The sequence below is a fragment of the Gossypium hirsutum genome, chromosome D13 (assembly GCF_007990345.1).
Source record: "Gossypium hirsutum isolate 1008001.06 chromosome D13, Gossypium_hirsutum_v2.1, whole genome shotgun sequence".
NCBI classification, from domain to species: domain Eukaryota; kingdom Viridiplantae; phylum Streptophyta; class Magnoliopsida; order Malvales; family Malvaceae; genus Gossypium; species Gossypium hirsutum.
The window spans coordinates 10,167,238-10,175,228 of record NC_053449.1 but is presented as its reverse complement, the minus strand read 5'-3'; positions in this window follow the sequence as shown (position 1 = coordinate 10,175,228).

Below are 7,991 nucleotides of genomic sequence, written 5' to 3'. Positions count from 1 at the left end.
ACAGACAGGGTGAATATCTCAAAGTTCATAACAAGTATTTTTACTCACATTCCATAATAATCATATATCTTAATCAAAATCAAAATCAAAATCAAAATTAAACCAATCCATTCTATTAAAAATAAAAAAATATTTATCTCCACAGAAAAATCCCAATAACTAAATGTGTGAAGAGTTTTATAAATTCATATAGATACGAATAGTGAATTATATAAATTGAACTTTTTAATAGAAATTAAATCAAATTTCAAAAGAAATTGATTAGATTGACTTACGTTACCATAGATGAGAAGTAGTGATTATAAACATCCTTTGTAATGAAGAAAAAGAGATCACCCCCAAGCAAATATCAAAAAGCAAACTTTAAGAGTATATCTTACTTCTCAATTTCATATAGATAACGATATCAAATCTTTTCACCATCCTTAAGAACAAAAAGTAAAATAAGTTAATCAAAACAATGATAACATATAATGAAAGAAGAATGAAAAATAATAATCAGATATGAAACATTAAATAAAAGAAGCTTCTTGTAAAAACTTTGCATCTTCCCGTTAAAGATATTGAAAATCATGAAGGATAAGTTTGATCGTCGATAAAAGGAACTATCATTTTGAGCAAGATCGTACTAATAACGTGTTAAAAAATAAAGAGAGATGGAGAGAATAAAGAACAAAGAAAATATGAAAGCAATAGGGAATGTACTTTATTGATCAAAAGGGATGATTACAATACTTTATCAAAGTCTCTATTTATAGGCATAAGAAGTATAAAAGAAGTAGAGATCTAATTCTAATCACTATTAGAATTTAAAGTACACTAAAACTTTATCTTGATCATGATAGACATTCACTTAATAAAATATTTATAACAATTAAGTTTTTTTCTTTCTTAAAAACACTCATTTGAATTCGTGATAAAATATTTTTTTTCATTGTAGTAGTGTTATTAAAAAAAATTGATAGTTAACAATATTAACTACTTCAAAAACTAGATGAACCAAGTTATATTAAAAATAACAGCATAGTATATGAGCCAAAATTAAAATTTGACCATATAATGTAAAAGAAAAAAAAAGCAAGAAAACCTTAAAAGAAATAGGAAGTTGCATCTCCGTCTTTAAAACTCTTAGTGTATTTAAATTATATATAACCACTTAATATTTTAATAAAAAATTAAATATTAACTATTTAGAATAATTAATAATATTATAAAAATATAAAAACTAAATTGTTTTAGAAATCAAAATATAAAAATTAATGTCAAATTTAAACGTAATAAAGGCACTAAAAGTTAATCACTTTTCTACAATGAAAAGGAGAGAGGGAGCAGCTATGGTGAATCACATGTCAATTCCTTTTATCTATATAAAATGAAGGCCTAGGAGCTTTCCCCGTGACACACGTCCAGTCATATTTTTTGTCACTAGAATCATAATGATAAAATTTTAGTTTTAATCCCTTGTCATATTCATATTTGAGATTTATTTTTTATATATTAGTTTTCTTTATTTTTACAATGACATTAGTTAGTTTAAATAGCTAACATTTAGCTATTTTAGTTAATTTTTTATGTTGATTTTTCTTGCAAAAATGCTGTTCTATCAAAAAATTTTCTTTGGCATCATGAGTTGGAATAAATGTTATTAAAACAATTCAAGCTGGTCATCGAAAATATTAAGGGTACTAATTATTTGAATTAACTAATGACACGACTCTTTTTTTTAGTTATTATAAGATAATAGTAAAATTGTAGTTTCGATCTCTCTAGTGTGCTCATGTTTGAGAGTTAGCCTTTATATTTTAATTTGACATAATTTGGTCATCTACTTTTATAATGATATTAGTTAGTCTAAATACTTAACATCCTTAACTATATCAATTAAAGTGATGACGTGAATTTCTCTTTAAAACTCATTTCTAATACAATATATTTTTCTGCATGAAGTTGTAATGGATACTTTTAAGAAAAAAAATTCAACTTCAATATTTTGCCTAGAAAAATTAAGGTTATTAACTATTTAACTAACTAATGACATTATGCAGAAGAACCAAATTATATCAAAATAAAGAATAGATACTAAATTCTAAGTTTAAACATAGTAGAAAAACCATAACCATAATTTAATCTAAAACAATTTATGGTTAACATAATTATTCCTCATTTGATTTAATAAAACATTTGATTTTTTATAAAAATAATTGTTTTTAATTTAATTTAATTGATAATATTATATATTAAATTGAATTGGAGATAACAAATTAATATTTACTAAAAGTAATAAATTTTATATATGTATGTCTTACACACGATAAAAAAGTACGTTTGAATGAAATTTATTAATATTTCGTTATATTAATTATTTTGGTTCACATCATTATTATTTATAAAATTTCAAAAAAATATAAAATTCATTATAGGCTTTTATCATATCTACTCTTTTTGATACAATACTTAGAACTATTCATAACCTTCCTCCCCAACCCTTAAATAGGAGAATAATGCACTTCAACGCACTCAAACTCGTGTTCTCATACACTGGCAACACCAATGTCAATCGAGCTAAGACTCAATCAACTAAATTAAAGTATTATTGTATTATAGTTTTTGTTCAATTTTTTAATACCCTTAAAAAATAATGGTTGTTTTAGGCAATTTAACTATTGAGTGCACGTCATGTGGCATTCTTTTAGTAAATATATACAAAATTTCCTTTATCAAATATATATCACTTTTAAAAATTTATAAAAATAGAAAATAAAAAGTACACAAAAATGTATGTTATAAAAATAGAAAAAATATATAAAAATCCAAGGAAAATTCTAAGGCCTTGAATGTCATTTTCTGTAGAGTTAATTGTTAAGAATTTAAGATCTCCAAATGTACTGCAATAAAAGAAGCCTAGGATATTCTTGAAATAGCCAATGAATGAACTAACATTGCGAAGTAATCAAAGCTGTAGATGCTAACCACCAAATTTGATACACTTAGAATGTAGGAGAATGAGATCCGTAGTGAGTTTTTTTGCCAAACTATGTGATTTTTCAAATCAAGTATTTGCACTTGGTAATGAATACTTAAACTCAAAACTGATAAAAAGAGATTTTCCATCAAAACAACTTCAATTGAAGAGGCTAATGATATAGATAGTATGCGCATTAATAAACTCATAGGGCCGCTACAAACATTTGGAATGAACCTTGATGAATCCAGGAAGAACATATCCAAAGGTGAAAAGAACACAACACTTCAAGTTGAAACCCCAATTTGCAACTACTAGTAATGTTGCTATTGAAGAAATCCAAGAGTAAAGGGCTTTGCTTACTCAAAACTTCAACAAAGCATTTAAGATGTCTAGAAGAAACAAGAAGTTTAATGTTGCAAAAAACTCCCCCTCTACAAAAAAAAGGTGTTCTGATTAATGATAATTCTACCCAAAAGAAGAAGAAAGGTATATAAGGTAATGAATGCCATGGCTTTAGACACATTCAAGCATAGTGCACTAATACACTCAAGAAGAAAAAGAAGTCTTTGTACATTACATAAAGTGACAATGACTATTCTAGCAATTCAAATGAGGAAGAGGAATATGTCAAAAAATATATTGCTTTCACCACTTCAGTCAGTAATCCAGTTGTAACTAACATAAAAGCTAATAGTGAATGTGAAACAAAATCAAAAGGAGATTTCTTGGAGACATACAAGATGATGTAGGAAAAATAATAGCAGATAAGCACTGTTAATGAAAATCTTACTAATGAAAATTCTTCTTTGAAATAAGAAAATAAAAAACTCATAAAGCAATAAAGGCCAAATGTGACACCCTACACTTAACCCAATCGTCAGATCCGAATACAAGATGTCACATCTGTTGCCGGAGCAACTTAAACTATTTTCAACCATACATCATAGAAAAACTAGTGTACATGGAATAAATATAAAATTTCATGTTATATAAATATATTACATGTATAATAAGTCAAATGGATTCATTTGCAATATCTTAGGGTCATACGTGGTCAAACACGGAGTCGGGATATGATTCCTAACTCAATTTGTTAAAATAGATTGTTAAATCTCGAGACAATGAAGCCATGTCTCAAGGCATGCTTCCCCTATTTTCTTCTTTTTGCTTCAAAGTATGATGTCTCAAGATAATAAGGTACATGTCTCGTGTCTCGAGACAGTTCACGAGACATGTCCTTCCTATTTTAAACCTTTAGCTTTAATTTTTGTTGCCTCGAGACACGGGCCTCTATGTCTCTAACTTGAAAATGGTGTTTGGAGACTTGTATGATAAGTATTGAGCCTTATACCTAGAAATACACCAAATGGTCATTTTTGTTCTTGAGATCTTGAGACACACTCTTGATGTCTCAAGACACTAACATATCTATAATGTACAATATAAGACATTCAATTGCTATCCAAATGAGACCAAACATAAACCAACTTAATAACACACTAATCCACATGCATTTGACATATATATAGACACAAACATCCAAGTCACTAAAAAAATCATTGCATTCAATCAATCCAACCAAGCATAACTAATTAATTACTTATCAACATTGTAACACATATATACATATAAACTTAACCAAGTTATGAATTCACTATTAGGACCTTATTAAATCTACACCATAACACCAAAATGACATATTACTCAACATTCATTACTAGGTACATGCCACTTGACATTATAGTTTAAAAGAAGCACAAACATTGCTAAATTATGTTGTAAAACTTTTGATGCCTTTAAAATACATGAACTAATCCCGGATCTATTTAGTGCCTACGCACAAAACAAACGCATCAACACGCTAAGTATAAGAACTCAGTGGTACTAACATTATTTGAAATTAAAATGTAAACATATATATATAAAGCATAACATCAAACCAGTATATCATTCATTAGTTATTTAATGTAGTATAAAGTAAAATTATGAAGATATCATGTATTCATATCATCTAGCCTACATGGTTCTTAATTTTTACTTCACATGGTCTTTCACATGCTTATCAGGTTTCTTTTATATATGTACATATCAAGTATGTCGGGTTTATTTTTTTATAACTTATAATCCATATTCATAGTGCATCATCGTTACATATCATAACAAGAATTTTAACCCCTATTAACCATACACATACTCAAGATCGGATACACGTATTACTATATTGATAAATGCTCATAAACCCCTAGGACTCTGGAGCTAGCGATACATTTCTATGAACCTCAAAGCCCTAGAGAACTATATGATGGAATGCACCCAATGCTAAAGTGGTACGTTCTTGACCCCTAGGGCTCTAAAGAACTACTGAATGATATGCATTCAACACTATAGATACTCTGGTTTAATAGATCCTATGGCATTCCAACTATACCGAAAACTCTATCTAAGACTGTTTAATATGGCCTTCTCAATTTTATTAATAAGAATATATACATTCATCATTCCTTGCATTATATTTTTGTATTTATCTCATATCACAAGCATATACATATATATAAAGGGTAAACTACAAAAATAGCCATTTATGTTTGGTTAAGCTTACGTTTTGGTAACTGATGTTTAATTTGTTACAATTTGGTCACTAATGTTACCGATTTGTAACATTTTGGTAATTAGATGTTGGATCTAATACCCTAAGTGTAATATGCCAAAATTGGTGGATCCAAGAAAAAGGTAAATATATATGTAGGTTACCTGTTTTGGTATATTATTGTAGTATAGCCCGCTACTTTTTAAAATTTTGGCAAGTTAATCCTGGCGCATAATGTATCTGCCCGTTTAAAATCTAAGGATTTCTTCTTGGGGTGTTTCCCAATTGAAGAAGAGTATGCCAACTGAAGAGTATGCCTTAAAATTCTAACTGAGCACGATGTGCAAATCAAGTATGTGAGAAAGTTATCTTCAAGAGCATGACTTATGAGAGTTACCGCCAAAGGTATGGTACGCCTGATTTGCTCGAACATTATGCAATGTGAGTTTTATAACTTGATTGGTTGGGAGTTAGTTGAACGAAGTGGGCTGGTCAAACAATATTGACATCGAATTCGCTTTTATTTTTTTCTCAGTTTTGGTAGGGCATTAAAAGGACAATTTATGTACGCATTCAACACTTGTCAAGATCCACTAAGAGGAATTGAGTATATATATATGGTAAGAAGGGAGCATTCGAATGTTTTTTTTCCTTTCGTTCTATACTCTGTTTTTCTTCTTAAACTTAAATATTCTCTTCTTCTTCGTTGAATAGGAAGTTAAGGTTTTATGTGTTTAATTGGTGGATGTTTTAATCTCCTAGTAAGTCTGATAGCTTTGCATGTTATGATTTTAAAAAAGTAAGGATGTTAAATGGTATAAAAACGGTAGGGTGTGCATAGGAGGCCCTATATGAGGGTCGTTTGTAATTGAGATTTTAGTAAACTGTCTAGAAATAGGATTTTAATGGAAGTTTTATAAGCTTTTAAATAGTTGCTACTGTTGGTTCGGGTAAGATCATTGGAATAAAAACTCTGAGTTGAAGTGAAAGGGAGTTCTCAGATGAGTCCCTAGTCTTGACTCCTACAAGTCATTCTAGAAAGTTTCTTCTTATGGTTGATGCTCCAGTAATGATGCATGAGTCCTTGAGTGACTGTTGAACGTATATGTGTGATCCTCGTATTGTATCTGCATAAGTTGAAATGTGTGATGTGTTGTAGGCATGAGGGTATGTGATCTTGTAAAGTAATTGTATGTTTGTATATGGAGTGAATATTGTGCTACATGATTGTATCGATGTGTGGTAAACATGTAAAGAAGTATGATTCTATTATGGGTATGAGTAAAGTCTGCATGAATGTGTACTTATCTTATATGTATGATACACTATTGAAAATGCTAGAGAAATAGGGGTTTGACGAAGTGTCGGGAAATTATGTGATATGAGATTTGACCCTGCGATGGTATTCAACGAAGTCTGTCGAGACAATAAAAATGAATTTCAGTATGAAAATTTTGAAGAAAGACCATGGCCATGGCATATTCTGGAAATGGCAGACAGGCCGCATTTGTATACTAGGTTTTATGCGTGTCTTGGGGCGATGGTGGGCAAACCTCATGTGATAATGAGTTTAGGCGAGTTCATATCACAAACACAGTAGTTCATGTGGTGCCTTGGTGGCAACTAAATAGAGTCTTTTTAGGAAGTTATCGTGAAGCCTTTGTGCCATATTCTGTAATGCCTTTGTGGTAAGTTTTGTATTGTCTAAGTGGCAAGTATTTGTTAGCCCGCTTTTGTGGCAAGGTCTGAATATAGGTTTGAAGAAATTTCTAAAAGAGTTTTCTCTACATGTACCTTATTTATGAATCCGCTATGATTCTGCTAGAATAAAGAATTCGATGTGCTCAAAGTTATGGGTAATATAAGTGTCTACTACACAGAGTATTTTCATACTAAGTATAGAGGTTACATGGTTTCTACAGTATTCACCAATCGTGGACATCTCTCGATATGTAAGATAGTGTTCTGGGATTCCATTGAATGTCTTAAAATATTGCATTCGTTAGAATCGATTGATCTCTGGGTTGTTTTAAATATATGATCTGATCAATATTCTGACAGTTGTAGAATTAGTGTATGAGTTTGCCAAAGATAGGATCTATTTGTAAACCATTCTGAGATGAATATCTAACGTTTGTTTGTATAAGAATCCACCAAGAAAAATAGTTGTGTGTATAGCATTCTAAGAAAAGCATTCAACGTCTATTTCTGTGAGAACCTGTTGAAAGTAACTTCTGCATAAATATCACTCTGAGAAATGTATCTAGCTTCTGCCTTTCTAGAGAATGAGAAATAAGACCCGCGTTGAGAAGTAAATTCTACAAGCAGCCTAATGGGTGAAATTTGTATATGGGATCAAATGTAGAGTTTGGCATATAGGTACGCGCTTGGAGTTGGGAAAGTGTCTGCCAAATACTAAAATGAAATTTAGAATCTTCC